The 15,203-nt window shown below is 42.2% G+C and overlaps 1 non-coding gene across 1 annotated transcript; it reads left to right on the forward strand.

Annotated features, from left to right (window-relative positions):
- The first annotated feature begins 718 nt into the window (after window positions 1-718).
- Window positions 719-790, forward strand: TRNAA-UGC (transfer RNA alanine (anticodon UGC)). Its single transcript has one exon. It is a non-coding gene; the product is annotated as a tRNA-Ala (tRNA).
- Window positions 791-15,203: the final 14,413 nt, after the last annotated feature.

Here is a 15,203-nt window from a genome sequence, read left to right on the forward strand (position 1 = left end):
AGAATTGAAATTATGACACTATAATTACAATTTCAATTGTGACAGATAACCACCGTAGTGTCCTTATATTTCTTTATACCATATGATATAAAAGATATTTTTCCTTTTCTTAAACAATGATGATATTGAAATTACGTTTTGTGTATCTCAATTATTTTATATGATAGTATAAGTATCAAGTAATTTGTCACCAAAGTTTAAACAAGTTTGAGAAATTACTGTGAAAATAGCAAGAGCTAGCTAGTTTTCGAACTACTAATTGAAAAATAGACGGCGTTTGCAAAGTCATTAAAAAATAGCCACTATTTTGCTGCAAATACGAAAGTTCCAGCATAATATACTGGAGGCCGGTGCACCTATGTATGAACTTCCAGTATAATTATGTTGGAACTCCAGCACACAAGCATAATATATTGGAGATTGGAGCACATATGTATAAACTTCCAACATATTATGCTGACTCCAGTATATTATGCTGGAAGTTCACATGTAAAAAAGTCGAACTCCAGTATATTATGGTGGAATATTTTTCAGATTTTAAATAATATTTTCGTTCAGATTTATTTTTACATGCAAAGTGACTAAATTTCAACTACTTTTGAAACTATGGTTATTTTTCAATCACCACTTGTAAATATGTCAATTTTTGAATTTCACCCGAAATTACCTAATCGTATACCTTTATTTCCATCTTTTACTTATCGGTAGGTCAACAATAGTGTTTGTAGTCCAACGGTTAGGATAATTGCCTTGCAAGTAATAGACTTGGGTTCAACTCCCGGCAAATACATTTGCTAAAATTTTCAGACCTCACTCGTAAAATTATATTGAGTATATTGTTGTTGCACTTCTCGGTTGGTCATAATTTTTAGTACTTTTTCTTTTGTGGGATACATTTTGCAAAATGTAAAATGAAGAAATGTATTTTCATCCGTTGATTTATCAACAATCAATTGAGTATCATTTTGTTTTTTAAAAACCCACCTCTTCGAAGTTCTTCTACATTTTTTTTTAAAGAGAGAACAATTGAAAAAAAAAATATAGAGGAAAAATGTCCAACGTAGCCTAGCTATTCATCACATGCTTCAGCCGGAGATGTAAGTTCAGTGCTGAGCCAGGGGAAGTCGGCGTGGATGTGAGGCTTGAATCATAGGTCATCCCTAGTAGAGGCAGCTTCAAGTACTTTGGGTCGGTTATCTAGGGGGAGGGAGATCGACGATGATGCCACACACCGTATTGGGGTAGGATGGATGAAGTGGAGATTAGCATCTGGTGTCACGACCCAAAATCCACCAAGGGTCGTGATGGCGCCCAACACCATTCTCAGACAAGCCAACGCAGAAATATTAGTAAATTCTTATTTTACTTACCCGAATCGGTTACAATACTTCTTAATTTGCAACTAAAACAGGTGATGATAAGCAATATGGAATAATAATTATACAACCCAAAAGAACTGTCTACTAAAGTAAAGACCTGGTGTCACAAGTAGTGGGCAACTAGTAGAATGTACAAAAGAATAATACTATCCTACTGTCCGGGATAGAATAGACAGCAAAAGTAAAGAAAGACCCCATCAAGCTGCTGAACGGCACAGGAAGGGAGCAGCTCACCGTGGAAGTCTCGGTCTATGAATCAGGGGCGCGCACCAGTCTGATAGCCAGATATACCTGCCTCAGATCCTGTACAATTAAGTACAGAAGTGTAGTATGAGTACATACACAATATGTACCTCGTAAGTATCCCGTCTAATCTCGAAGAAGTAGAGACGAGAGGTCGACTTGATACTCACTAAGGTCAAATAATACAATGAAGTGTTACACTAAGCACGGAAGTCACAAATAATCAACAGTTTGTAGCAAGAGGTAATATGTCATGTTCTTGACAATTTTACAATTAGCCATTTACATTTCAAATATTTAGCCGGTCAGGTCATGGATAGGATTTCATATAGATATCATGCGCACACTATGCCGAAGTTGACGGCCCGATCCAACAGAAAATAAATTGTGCACTGCCAGAGGGTCGAATGACGCGAACCATAGATGCATCTATTTCTACCGAGGCGATCGGTCTGATCCACAAATATCAATTAATATCAAGAAAATACATGAATGCGCATTCAATTCCAAGTAAATTCATATAAGTGTCCAACAAGTGTATACATTTGCTTATATTCCTTTCCAAGTCTCTAGCATGCCCTAAGTGGTCACATTAGCAAGAAAATATAGAGACGTTCACAAATATAACAAGATACGAGTCCTAGACTACCCGGACAATTAACATAATAGTAGCTACGCACCGACTCTTGTCACCTAGTGCGTACGTAGCCCCCGCATTTTGCAACAAATTACTCAATTATTGCATCTATGGGGACAATTCCCTCTTACAAGGTTAGAAAGGAGACTCACCTCACTCCAAATTGCACTTCCAATCCCAAGAACGAGTCCAAGCCCTCAATTCGGAGCCGAACGATCCCAAACTAGTTAAATGAGGTAGGAACTAGTCAATATAGACTCACTAGATCGAATTCTAGCTATTTAAGCAATTTCCCATTATTTAACACAAGTTTCCTAAAATCCAACCTCGGGCCCACGTGCCTGGATTCCGAAATTTTTTGAAGGAAATTGTTCTCTATAACCTAAGGATCAAAAATATATGATTTCTAATTCATTCCATAACAAATTTCGTGGTTAAATCTGACTTTTATTAAAACCCTAGGTTTTGCTCTAACCCCTCGATTTTGCCCAAATTCTTATGTTTAATCTACCTAATACACAAGTATTAAACTAAGAATAGGTGGGATAAACTTACCTCAAGATGCTAAGTGGAAGTCTTCTCTCAAAAGCTCCCAAATTCGCCAATGGAAGAGTGAAAAGTGGTAAAAATTGACTTAGAACCCGCATTAAATGAAGCTCACTGCTTCAGCGATTTCCACATCTGCGGTCAGGGGACCGCATCTGCGAGAAAGGACCGCATCTACGAAAGGGGATAAAAGGGCTGAGACTGCTTCTGCGGTTTGGCCTGGCCTTCCCTGGGCTGCATCTGCGATAGATGGACCACATCTGCGGTCTCGCACATGCGGTCCCACCAACCGCAGGTGCGGTTATGACAAAAGCAGCAGCTTCAGCACTTCTCAAAAATTTCAACTTCACTCGAGCCTCGTCTGATTGACGCTCGGGGCTCCCGAGCCCCGCCCGAATATACCGACAAGTCTGAAATCACGAAACGGACCTAATCGAATCTTCGGAACGCCCGAAACAACGTTAAATCTAAGAATCACCCCTAAAACCAATTGAATCAAACTTATGAACTTCAAGTTCTTAATTTTCCTCTAACGGGCCAAAACCCCCTTAAACTACTCAGATTGACACTAAATTTTACGGGCAAGTCTTGATATATCGGACTTGTACCGGGCTTCGAAACCAATATACGAGCCCGATACCCGTGAAATCAATTATTAATTAGTTTCTTTAAATCCTTAAAACTTCAGATTAACAATTTTTAATAAAAATTCATTACTCGGGCTAGGGATCTCGGAATTCGATTCCGGGCATACGCCCAGGTCCCATATTTCCCACGGACCCTCCGGGACCGTGAAATCACAAATCCGGGTCCATTTGCTCAAACTATTGACTAAAGTCAAACTTAGTTTTTTAAGAAAATCCTAAGAAATTAAATGGTCATATTTCACTCAAAACTCTTCCAAATTCCGAACCAACCATCCTCGCAAGTTGTAAATTAGCTAAAGCAAACGTGGAAAGTTTTATTTAAGGGAACAGGGTTCTAAAAGGAAAAACGACCAGTCGGGTCATTACATCTGGAGTCTTGTGTGACACGAGAGTTCCACCGATACTCAAAGGTAAGTTCTATAAAGCGGTGGTTAGACCGGCCATAATGTATGGGGCTGAGTGTTGGTCTGTTAAGAACTCACATATCCAGAAGATGAAAGTAGCAGAAATGAGGATGTTGAGGTGGATGTGCGGGCACACTAGGATGGATAAGATTAAGAATGATGTTATTCGAGAGTAGGTGCCCGTAGCTCCCATTGATGCCAAGATGCGGGAAGCGGGGCTAATATGGTTCAGGCATGTTAAAAGGAGAAGATCATATGCTCCGGTAAGGAGGTGTAAGCAGCTGGTTATGGAGGGAATGAGAAGAAGTAGAGGGCGGCCTAAAAAATAATGGGGAGAGGTGATCAGGCAGGAGATGACGAGGCTTTAGATTTTCGAGGACATGACACTTGATAGAAAGATGTGGAGGTCGAGTATTAGGGTTGTAGGTTAGGAGGTAGTTGAGTCTTGCCTTACTTCGTACCTTTGTAATACTAGTCTGGCAGGATTTTTTGTCTAAGATAGTTAGTGGCAATGTTGTGTCTTACTATTTCTCTTTTCAATGCAAGACCTTTTTATTAGCTTTCCCTTTTGCTTTGCATCTTTCTTCTAGATTTCATATTGTTCATGTTTTTCCTAAGATTTTTGTGGTGATACTAATATTATCTCCTTTTTGTCTTTTTGTTTTCTTGAACCGAGGGTCTTCTAGAAACGGCCTCTCTACTCCTTCGGGGTAGCGGTGAGATCTGCGTACACACTACCCTCTCCATACCCCACTAATGGAATTTTACTATGTTGGTGTTGTTGCTGCTACTTCTAGTTAGTGCACCCACGGTGCTTCTATCACATTCTTTTTCTTATATCATTTTCCCCCTTGATAAAGAGCCAGCCAAATTAACATTGCTCCCTTTGAAATTCAGAAATGTACGAGGACGTTTTCTTATTTTAATTTTTTTTAAATCTAAATAAATCAAACAATTATGGTGGAAAAAAAGAGAAGAAAATAAATTATCTTAAGGGGAAAAATCGAAGAAAAAATCTGTCATAAAAAAGTTATACCCAGCTACAAGCTAGACTTTAGTTTATAACAAAAACGAGAAAATAAAAAGGAAATAATAGAAGAGAAAGGAAACAAGAAAGAGAAACTGCCTTTTAATCTAAGATCTCAATAGAAGAGGATGACAAATCTTCAAAGAAACAATTCCAGAAAATCCACCAAGTATATCAATTGGGTCATCAATTAGTGAAACTTATTTTCGACTCGGGGGTTATCTATTTTTTTAGCTATAATATGGGTTGATCCATAATTGACCCGTTTTTAGTAGATCGAGTATTCAACTTAATTTTTAGCAAATAATATAAATGGATACTTATGTTTGACTCAAAAGATATCGGAACCTTTTTGAATAAATCAATCAAAAGAAATGAAGGGGTAAATCTTAGCTAAGTATAATAATCTCTAGAACAAAATATAGACCAAGAGAATATAGAGGATAAGGTTTTGTTATCCCGTTAAGACAAAACCTTAAACAATAATCGTATCAATTGTTTATGTAAGCAAATGCTATAGCAAGTGTTATCAGTTAGAAAAATGCCCAGCCTCTTACAAGGTTGTTTTATGCTCTACATATAAGGGACAAACCCCTTCTAAGCCCTAAAAGATAAGTCATAGGGAATATTCGAAAGAATATTCCTAATGCCCCCTAAATGGGCCTGCACTGCTGCAAAAGTCGTACAGTCTCTTGTTCGCATGTAGGTCGTCCCCTGCAGGATGTCTAGCTTCGAGGATCTCGTCATTCGTCGTACTCATCAACAGTCGTGGTTGTTCAAACTTGGACTCATACAGTTAGTCCCTCCACTTGTCGAGGTTGCAACTTGGTGCGTCCTCGATCAGCGGACACCATGCGTTCTTACGGAGAAGTTTGAACCTACGAGGCGTTACGGCCTGACCAATGGTGGGTGGTCAGTGTGCTTAGCAAGACACTAGGTAATGCATTTTACCGGGAAATGATGTCATCTTCACGTGCATCATCATAACGCGTGTTTTCAAGGAAGGGGTTGATGGCTTATTGCTTCGATTTTGGTGTCACTTTGTGACCTTCCGCTTCAATTCTGGCGCCACCCAATCCTATAAATAGGTGGAGGGTTTGTTTTTTCGAAAATTCTTGGCCATTTCATTTCTGATTACCCCTCCTGATTTCTCTGAGTTTTTCTTGACTGCCTTCTACTTCTTCTTCTCACACTCTTTGTTCACAACTTCTTCTTCTTCTCTTTTTTTTGGTTGTGTCATTACCTCTTTTAACGAAAGCATGCCAAGATCACATTGATCTCGTGAAGGTATTTCTGAGGCCGCTCCATTGTCCATGGCACCCCCTTCAGGCGGTGAGGATATGGTGGAAGAAAAATGTGATAGCCTTCCTACGGTGGAGGAGTTACTGCCGAGACACCCCATGTCTCAAAGTGACTTTCTCAAAGATCCCTCTTCTACTCCTACCCCCATACTCTCTGAGACGGAGCAAGTTCACATTGACGCTCTTCGTGCAAAGTATGGCATTCCCGCTCATGTTGAAATGGTTCCAGCGGGAAGGGATTTTGTAGAGGTCCACAGACCTGGGTACTACGCTTTCTACGAGTACCCTTTCGTGATTGGCTATTATTTTCCCCTTCTTCCATTAGCGGAAGAGTTCTGTAGGTTCTACCAAGTTTGCCCGGCACAACTTTCACCATATACGCTCAAGATACTTCTGTTGTTGACCAAGTATGCGGAGTTGGCGGAATGCGATATTTCTATCCACCGTCTTTTGCACATGTTCTCGCCTAGATTTACCAGGGGTAATATGGTGCATTTGAGGCACCGTGGCACAAAAGGGCTGGTGGTTGGGACTGACGACCGAGCAAGTCGCAAGTTTTGGCATAAGTATTTCTTCGTCAAAACTGAACATATTTTTTCTGACTCCGCCAGGTTGAGCGGTGGAACGAGACTCGTATGTGTCGCCACTCATTTTACTCTTCCTTCATCTATATTCATTATAGTGTTTGTTTGCTTCTTGTTTGCAACTATGGGACGTCCGCCCCGCCCTATTGCTGGCATAAGGGATTAGGTAGCCCCTCTGTTGCCCCATGCAGTGAAAACCCGAGATTGGCCCACCTTTATAAAACGTTATGACCCGAGAGTTCCATTCGGTAAATGTTTCCCCTTATCACTTTGTTGGTTATTTGTCATCGTCTATTGATATGACTCTTCATGATGATAGGTTGAGGAGCTTCCAGGTGGAGGGCGCCAGTCCCTGCATTCCGACAGGCCGTCGCTGCCGTGGGAATGCAGTTTACTTTGAATGAGTCTATTTGAGGGGGTCATCCTCAACCGATTCAAGTAGAAGGTCCCTCTCAAGTCATGATTGTGAGGGAGGGGGCTTTTTCAATATCGACCCCGCACTTCTTGGACGAATCCTCTAACGGGGACGAGTCATTGTCGAGAAAAAGGAGGAGAATGGAGCTTGGGAAGGATGTGGTTGTGGACGCTGGTAGAAGTAGGGCGTCACAGACGACACTTGTACCCATATTTATGGCCGACACCATTTTAGCGGGGGAGATCTCCCCAAGCAGAAGAAATTTACCTAGGGGCCGGCTCCGTCTGCTCCGCTGAGGGTGGTGCGTTGTCCAATGTTGGAGGAGGCCGTCGTATTGAGGGCGAAGGCTCAGGTTCGAATGTCGACCCAGAGGACGTTTGTGAGTTCATAAGTCTCCATACTCACGTGGAGGTCAGAGCAGAAGGATCTGATCGTCACATAGTTATCCTAGGGGACTATAACTTGTTGTTGAACTGCGATCAAGTGGCGTCCATTTTAGCCCCTCTATGTGCTGCTCCTGAAAGCGAGGTGCAGGTGATGAGCGACATGGAGTTGTCCCAGAATGTTGTCGGTATAGCCTTACGGGTAGGTGCCTTTCTTTTCCTTTTTGTCGTTGGACTTGCGTTGTGATTGTCGAACTGTGTTTTTGTTTTAAACTTCTTTTTTTGTGCAAGACCCTTATCATGGAGACCGAGCGTGAGCGCCGGGAAAGGAAGATGATGGCCATCTACGGGAAGATGTTTTCCAAGTATCAACAGTATCGCGCTAAACATCGTGCAATGGCCGATATTTATAATCAAGACCCTGATTTTTAGTTGTTCCGCGAAGGACTCAAATAGAGGGAGGCAACTGGTGCGCAAGGTCGAGGAGCTGAGGGAGCGAGATGAGGAGCTTATGAAGGTTGTCGCCCATAATAGTGAACTTGAGGCCTCCCTTAAGGTGAAGGCGGATGAGCTTGAGTTAAGTAGGGGGGTGATGCCCGAGAATGTCGACTTACAAGCAAAGGTGTCCAGTTTGACCGCTGAATTAGGTACGAAGACGGTGGAGATTGAGGGGCTTAAAGGCAAACTGAGTGTCGGTGTTGATAAGCTGGCGACGACTATTTCTGAATTAGCGGCCTTGGAGAATACCCTTTGTATTTGTAGGTTGGAGCTGGCCGAGGAGAATGAGGCCTCTAAGCTTAAGGTCGCGGGGCTTGATGGGCGTGTTAAGGAGTTAGAGGCAGAGCTATCTGTGTTGAATGGACAAGTGGACTCACTAAGACTGAAGGATGCAAGTCGACGCTCACAACCTTCTATGTCTTGTGCTTCGGTCGATCCGGTCATGCCTCGTCGCTTATATGAGCTGTGGGTCCATGCTGAGGCCCGACTTGACGTGTACAAGGATCTTCACGCCAAGTGGAGGGCAACTGAAGCGAAACTTCAGGTCGTGCATACCGAAGCTCGTGAAGCTCGTGAGGCATGCGTATACAACCCTCTTACACCTGATGGGGATGATATTAACTCTGATGATACAAACCGTCTTTCTTCAGAGTCTCGATACGAAGATGCATACCCAATCGGGGATGATGTGTAATCTTTTGTTTGTACTTACTTTTTGTTTTGGGACTTTTGTAGGGGGCATGATTTGAGCCCATTGTAAAGATAGGTGTAAGTAACATTTTGATGCAATGTAGAATTTGTTTTGTCGATTAGGTGGTGATCTTTGCATATCTATAGTATCCGAGATACCTGTCAAATTGTTAAGTCGATTTAACTTTTGGATGAGGTAGATTCCTTTTTTCTTTTGGCAGTGGCTTTAGCCTTTGGGGTGCTACTTTTGAACGATCTTCGAAGTGGGATCCCATCGTAGTTCGAGTGAGGTCGAACTCACATTTTCGTCGATGGCCTTGGCCATTGGGATGTTGCTTCGAACTATCGTCGAAGTAAGATCCCGTCGTAGTTCGAACGAGGTCAGACTCACAAATTCATCGATGACCTTGTCCATTGGGATGTTTCTTCAAACTATTGTCGAAGTAGGATCCAGTCGTAGTTCGAACGAGGTCGAACTCGTCGATGGCCTTGGCCATTGGGATGTTGCTTCGAACTGTCGTCGAAGTAGGATCCCGTCATAGTTCGAACGAGGTCGAACTCATATTTTCGTCGATGTCCTTGGCCATTGGGATGTTGCTTTGAACTGTCGTCGAAGTAGGATCCTGTTGTAGTTCGAACAAGGTTGAACTCACATTTTTGTCGATGGTCTTGGCCACTGGGATGTTGCTTCGAACTGTCATCGAAGTAGGATCCCGTCGTAGTTTAAACAAGGTTGAACTCACATTTTCATCGATAGCCTTGGCCATTGGGATGTTGCTTCGAACTATCGTCGAAGTAGAATCCCGTCGTAGTTCGAACGAGGTCGAACTCACATTTTTATCGATGGCCTTGGCCATTGGGATGTTGCTTCGAACTGTCATCAAAATAAGATCCCATCGTAGTTCGAACGAGGTCGAACTCACATTTTTGTCGATGGCCTTGGCCATTGGGATATTGCTTCGAACTATCATCGAAGTAGGATCCCGTCGCAGTTTGAACGAGCTCGAACTCATATTTTTGTCGATGGCTTTGGCCATAAGGATGTTGCTTCGAACTGTCGTCGAAGTAGGATCCCGTCGTAGTTCGAACGAGGTCAAACTCATATTTTCGTCGATGGCCTTGGCCATTGGGATGTTACTTTGAATATTGACTAGCGAGATTGGGTCGAAGCTTCTTTTACCCGATTAAGGTCGGGATCGATTTCCACAGGGAGCTAGAAGTTGGAGTTGAGTTTCTATCTAATTGAGAGTTGTGTATGTGTTCCAAATTACACTTTTAAACATTTTTGGGTTTTTGTTTTAAATTTTATCAAACTACAATGCTAAATTAAACTAGAATAAGCTAAGAGTAAACTATTGCGAGTTGTTCAAATGGTTAAAAGGCACTAGGGTAGTGACTTTCGCCTAGGTGGTCAATTGACGGATACTTGAGTCTAAGGCATGATTGACATATTTGGGGAGTATGATATAACCGTTTCACGATTTTACTCGCTCTACACCTCTCGGTGGTTCGAGTGATTTTGCCCGAATTGACTTTCTCAAGACCAATTGGGTATGCAAATTTGCACAAGTAATCAAGGTTCAAGTCGGGTATTACTATCTCTAGGTTTAACCCTTTAATTGGGGCTATCAATCTCTTGAGTACGCCCCAATTCCTTGTTGGACCAATTTAAGAGACTTAGGCTCTCTTTCTCAAGAAGAGCCAAAGTCAACTAAATACAAATTAGTGTTTGCAACCACCAATTCAACAATTAAACATGAAATTGGCCCAAATATCAAACACCCATAGTCAATCTAGCCCTAAAACACAAGACCCATCAATTACCCACACTAGGGTTGAGCCACAACCCTAGCTTATGGGTCTAGCTACTCATAATTGAAGAAGAAAACAAAGAAATAGACGAAGACAAACTCATATTAATTAATTGCTAAGATAAACTAGAAGATTCAATGTTGAAATGAAGCTAAAATTGCTCAAAATAGCTAAAACTATCGAAGTCACGAGCGCAACTCAGTACAAAATCTATCTCCTAACCTAAAAATAGGGAAAAAAGCTATTTATACTAAGCTGAAAAATCTGGACAAAAATACCCCTACGGGGCTAGTGCGGACCGCACAAAATCACGTGCGGCCGCACTAGGGCTCTGAACTTGAAAATTCAACTCTCTGAACTCGCACAATGCGGACCACACAGAATCGAGTGCGGCTGCGGTGGCTTCTAGTGCGGTTCGCATGAAATGGAGCGCGGACCGCACTGGCTTCAATCTCCAAACTGGAACTTCTCTGATCCTTAATTCTGTGAACCGCACTAAATCGAGTGCGGCCGCAGTGACTCCAATGCAGACCGCATTAAATCTCATGCGGCCGCATTGCCTGTGGGCCTGGAAATCAACCTCTATGAACCTCACTTGTGCGGACCACACAGAATGGTGTGCGGCCGCATTGGGCCTATTTTGCCTGAGCTTTGTCTTGTCTTGTTACTTGTGCAAGTTTCACTCCTTTTTGAGTTAATCTTTGACATCTTGTCACTTTGTTGATCAAACTTGCAATCAAGCACAACTTGTGAGTCTTTGGGACTATTTTGTACAAATTTCTAATCTAAACATAAGCAAGAAGTAGTATAAAATGCATCAAAATCCCTAGTTATCAACTCCCCCAAACTTAAGCTTTTGATTGTCCTCAAGCAAACAAAATAAGACCCACCCCTTAAGGAAAATTCCAAGAAAATTCAGTTGTCCTAAATTTCCCTCATCAATTGGGACTAACAATTGCCCTCAATACAAATGAACCATTAACAACATTTACTCTTTAAAACACCATGGATTAAGTGCGACAAAAGAGCATCAAGAGTTGACTCAACACATCAAAGAACTTTTTCTATTGCTTTGGTCATTATGGAACCCAAACTCACACATCTTCAACTCTCCTTAAGCAAACCTCACATTTAGAATAGTAGCACTCAAAACAAGGTTAATGTAAAATCACTCATCTCTCTCAAGGAAAAGTCACAAGTCCAACTCTAAGTACCATATGCTTTCCCTTTATGTGAGTCACCACTAATGTAAGTTTCATTCAATTAGAGATCATATAGGGATTTTGTGGAGACATAGTGAAGGTTTTTAGTTCCGGGTAGGCAATGTTTGGTCTAAGTAGGTTCCATCTTCCCTTAAGCACTTCGTTTGTTTCATTTGGCACACATTCACTTAACTTTTTGAGTCTTTTCACTTCTTTCTAAGGGGTTAGAGAGACACACTACCACTCTTTCTTATACATTTCAAATCTTTTCTCCTTTCTCAACTTTTCAATCTTTGCTTTTCTTGAATCCCTTTTTATTCTATTACACATTGAACATTCTTTTTCTTTTTGCATTTCTTTCTTTTTCATTGCCTTTCCTTTTCTTCATTTTTTGCATCTTTTTACCACTTTGTTGCAATCCTCGTCTCTCCCCCCAAACTTATACTTTTTCCATGTGCTAAAGGGAAGATCGGGTGCCAAGAGAGGGTATCTTTTAGAACGGGTAAAGGCTTGTATCATGATTTTTGAGGAAAAAAGGTCTAAAGCTCAAAAAGGTTGACTAAGGATCTTATCATTGGTAGGTTATGGAAGTGTTCAAGCTATCATTTGGACCAAGGAGAGCCTATAATCATGTCTCAAGTCAAAATTCACTTAGGGTTTTGCCTCAACAAACATTCACGGCAAGTTCTAGACCAATGACTTGGGACTTGGACTTGCAATGCAATTTCTCACCACACAAGCTATGGGATTGCTAAAGACACAGAGTCGGGGGCCCACAACTACCTTAGATAAGATTTGAGCATACAATGGTCCCGAAAAATCACTTGATGATTATCGGTCAACACAAGAGTCTCAAGGTTATGACTTTCACCATCCTAAACACAATTGTTTTTGACCATGAGATCAAAGGCAAATGTGTTAGGCCCAAGTGAAGCTTTGCTCGAGGCACCCTTAACCACTAACTACTAAAAGCGAAAATAAAGATGGACTCAAACCCTTAAGAAGGTTGTCATGCCATCCATCATTTGGAAGAGCCACCCGGTTCACACAAACTCCACCTTTGGAAAGAACCGTGACATTAAGGAAACCAAAGGCTTATTGCAAACGTTCAAAATAAGAAGCTACGAACATAAATAAGGAGCTACGGAAAGGAAAAATGCAGAAAGTAAAATGAATATTTACAAAAGGGGATTTAATCGAATATACAATAGAGGGGATGAATATATACAATGTAACATACTTTATATACATGCCCAAAGTAAAAAGCACGAAAAATGTAAAGAAGTGCTAAATTATATACATACCAAAGATGAAAAATAAAGAAAGCATAAAAACTGTCAAATATATACAATCATCCAACAAATCAATGTAGGGCCTATCCTTTCAAATGAAAGCTGGTATTGTCCTCAATGCCAACTAAACCAAATAAGCACCAAAAATAAAAAATAAAAAAAAGAAAAAAAAAAGAAAAAGGATATAGAGACTCCTTATGGCCCGTCTGTCTGCATGGGATCCTGAGTGGTCCCTGGGTCCTCAATATGATCGGGAACCTCAGATTGGTTCCCTATGTCCTGCTGCTCTACTGTTGGGACCTAGGCCTGGACAGGCTCCTGGGTTGCATCCTATGGCTGACTGGAGGAGGTCTCCGGTGGGTCTGCCAACTGGATGACTGCATCATCTGCTCGGGGAATCATCCTCTTCCTCTTGGGAGGACTCTAGGACTGCTTTGGCTGGGGGTGAGCTATTAGCACCGGGTCTTGTAGCAATAAGTCCAAAGGCGGATGATTTGCCTTCATCCTGTAAACCTCAACCCTCAACTCCTTTACAGACTTCTTGGAAGCCCGTGTCTTTCTCATCTTCTTGGCCTCCCTTGCAAGCTCCTTGAGAGCTATTCCATGAGACTCCACAGCGTCCGTAAGAACTTTCTGAGTGTCAAGGATTTTCTTCTGATTGTCCAGAATATCCTTGAGGGCGTCTTCAATAGACTGTGGGACCTATGGAGGTGGAGGTGCTGACTGAGCTGCTACTGTAGTAGTGAGGACGGACAACTTAGAGGAAGTTGTCTACATCCAGTTGTTGATGCTGAGAAAGACCTGGCTCAGTCGGTATGCAGTCACTGGGTGGGCTCGGGAAGAGGGTATATCTGGATCTGCTGAAGTGGATGGTCCAGGGGTAATGTCCGCAGACGTGGAGGCAGGCTGAGTAGGAGCCACTGCCACAACTAGCTCTTCAAACTAGCCAAGTGAAGCAGTAGTTGTTCCCTTGAAATTCTTGCTTTTTGGGTTGTCATCCCCCTGCATGCTGTACCATGAGAATGGGGCCTTTGCTTTCACTTTGATATCAAACGACCTCTTTTCAACTTTTAGGTCCCTGAAGTACACAGTCAAGAAGCTGGGGAAGGGGTAGTTTCTGTCACCCTCACTGACTACCTGCGTAATTACCCGAGATATTACCTTCCCGACATTAATCGAGTACCCGCCACGATCGATGCCACCAAAACTGCCCGGTGAAGAGGGAGGGAGTTGTCATGAGCAGTGGGGTCCAATCTGCTGCATACAAATGTTTCCCACCCCTTGGCCTCGAAGTTCAAACTTCTTCTCAAAATCTTTATGCCCGCATTCAACCAATCGGGGGTGGTACCTGGGATTGCCAGATACTGTGCCAACCAGGGATGAACCTCCTCACCTAATTCCATCTTTGCCAAATACAACGACTCATCCTTCTCATCAAAGCCCAAGTAGTCATTTATGGTTTTTCCATCAAACATCACTTTCAAATTGCGCACCTTGGTCACTTTGGTACCCTTCTTGATGTGGGCAATATTGGTATAGAATTCCTTGACTAGGTGCTCGTTTGTATCCTCACAATTGTTTAAGAAATACTCCCAGCCCACTCTCTCTCTAAACTGCTATCTCACATTGGGGTTGTGAGGCAAAAGGTCTCTATCTACAAAATTTCACTCCAGAATTAATTTCCTCATAGGCCACCATTCTCTGAATTTATGGTAGGCCACCTCGCTCATAAAGCGGTCTTGCCACACCTTCGGGTTTCTAGTTCGTTCTACCCCGCCAACCTGGGGCTCACCCCCTTCTCCTACTACCTCTTCTTCTCCTACTGCACCCTTTTCGGATAATGAAACTGTGGGAGAGGTAGAGTATTCACCCCCATTGCCTTCAGCTGAGCCCTTAGACGACCTAGAAAATACATTTTACTGATGCTTGGGCAGCGAGGGAAGGTGGAGGAGTGTCTCTTAGTGTGTTTCTCTCCGACCAGTCAGGGATGTACTCTGGGATTGAGTCTAAAGATATATCCATGGAGGGTTCATATTTGCTCCCAAACTGGTCAATGGCCCTATCAACAGCTTTAATCATCTTCCTTATGTTTTTAATGCTTTGCCGGGCTTGAGGAGTCTGTCTTATCATTTTCTGTTTCCCT

Source organism: Nicotiana tabacum, chromosome 8, assembly GCF_000715075.1.
Source record: "Nicotiana tabacum cultivar K326 chromosome 8, ASM71507v2, whole genome shotgun sequence".
NCBI lineage: Eukaryota > Viridiplantae > Streptophyta > Magnoliopsida > Solanales > Solanaceae > Nicotiana > Nicotiana tabacum.